Genomic DNA, 2290 nt, shown 5'->3' with positions numbered 1-2290 from the left:
TAAAAAGGCTCTACCATGGATTTGCCATGGACCTTCAAGACTTTGTCAAAAGTACTTCATGGCTCCGTTTCTTTAATTGAAGGGCTTAGGACTCTGAAGTCTTAACCCGGGTGGATAAAAATACGTTACACCCAGTTAAAAGCAAGTTATCCACTCGGGTAATATTTGTGTCACTCGGATTTATTCTTAATGTTTGACAATTGCTAGCCAATTTTAATTTACTTTTAATGGAAAGGAAAATTTGAGAAAAATTCAACAGAACGTTTTAATTTCTAGGCATTTAAAAAATAATTTGTTGATAATAAAATTAAAATGAAAATCTTTAAAATACTCATAAAATTAAAAATTGAAGAATATCTTTTAAAATAAAATTGAAAAGACTGACTTTAAATTAATTAAATAATATGATATTAATCTATATTTTATACTAAAAAAGATTTAAATTATTATCCTGGAAAATATTGTTAGATTTTGAATAATCTAATAAATTTATAAAAGAATGAATTTAAAACTGATAATGTGAAAATAAAGGAACAATGTTAGATGAGTGTCAATTAGGTGTTTCAAAATCTAATTGAATATATCCTTTAGAGTCGAAAATTTAGTGTAAATAAGACCTAACAAATAAATAAAACAGAAATATCTGCAAAATTCACCAACAAACATTAATTTTTAAACAAATTGTTTTCATTTTAATTGTTGTTGAAACGTGCATTATTTTCTACAATAGCTAAATTTAAAACAAAAAGCTTCGAATAAAATAAAACATAAAAACTTGTTGCATCCTTATTTATTATTAATTTTTTAAGAGTCTAATTTTCATGGCAGCTCTTGACATTGTGATTTATGATAGCTTTCAAAAACAGTGTTTTATTATTTCGAGTTTTAAATTTATTTTAAATTTTGTTGAGAGAAATTTAAACTGAAATTAAATATATTAAAGCCTTTTCGATTGTTTCACTGGAATTGTTTTAACATCCACAAAATCTTTTCCATGGAAGTCCTTTGAGAATTTTTTTAGCAATTCATCAATTTATATTTGTAATCCTATTAAATGCAGCTACTAAATTTCTAATTTTAAACTTTTAAGTTTCGTTTACCAGTTAATCTCATGAGATTATGAAGGTCGTATATCGTACATGTTTTACTGACGTGAATTATCGTTAGTTCTTCAGTATACATACTTGATTCATTTAATATCAAGGGAAATTACATAAAATTAAAAAGAAATCGAACTATCGATTTAAAGTTTAATTTTTATATTTCATATAAAAAGTTTTCCCGAGCGACACAAATGAAGAAGTCCTCAACCCTGAGCTTTTAAGACTCCACTAAAGTCCGTTAATAATCATCAAATGGAAGCCACATTCATTTGGCTTCTATATTTGCTGTCAAAAAGTGATGGTTTCCATTTAGTGTTAATATAAGAACTTTAGTGGAGCTTTAAATGTTTCATGACGAAGATCTCTTCATTTGTGTAGCTCGGGTTTTGAAACTCGAGCCAGATGAAAGAATTGAATTTTTTATTCAGAAGTAGAAAATACCTATATTACATATACCTATAAAAAACAAATAAAATTGGAATTTTAAAGAACAATAAAAACTTAACACCATTGTAAATAGAAATTATCTTATTAGTCAAGACGTGGAAATTCTCAAAAATCTCAAATTAATCCCAGCACTTCCTGATACGATTTTCGAAAATTCTTTAAATATCCATAGCTGATCATAAACTGTAGAGGGGATTTTTGAGAAATTCCATGTCTTCAAATTAAAAATCTAAATTTCGAAATGAGTTTTGAAGCTTTTCAGAACAAAGTTTAAAAAATTCACCAAGTCTTTAAAAGACACAAAATTGAATGAAACTTTTAGAAAACTTGATTTTTTACAAGATTTTAAATTTATTAAATTAAAATTTTAATTGAATTTTTGTTGGCATTTTGAAAATTGCATCGTAGTAAATTTGTTTTAGATTTTGATATTTTCAATCTTACTCGATATTTTTATATACTGTATGAGCTTGATAAAATAAAATAAAAAGGATTGAATTTCTATGTCAAGAATTCACGTTGAAAACGTTTTAAAACTATTGCTTGGAAAATTTCTAAATAAAAGTCCATTTAAAATGGTTTAGATCAATTGTTTAGCAATTGAATATTTTTGAAACTACTATTGAAAAAAGACTACCTAACAAAGTATTTTTAATTTTTGAGTTCACTTATGGTTACACCATTTTTTGATTAGATTTTGTGACAATTGATAGAGATAGGCATGAAAGTCTTGTTCCTCA

This window comes from Chironomus tepperi, unplaced genomic scaffold, assembly GCF_022539635.2.
Source record: "Chironomus tepperi strain 1889 unplaced genomic scaffold, CSIRO-AGI_Ctep_v1 contig_421, whole genome shotgun sequence".
NCBI classification, from domain to species: Eukaryota; Metazoa; Arthropoda; class Insecta; order Diptera; family Chironomidae; genus Chironomus; species Chironomus tepperi.
This window is presented reverse-complemented; position numbering follows the sequence as displayed.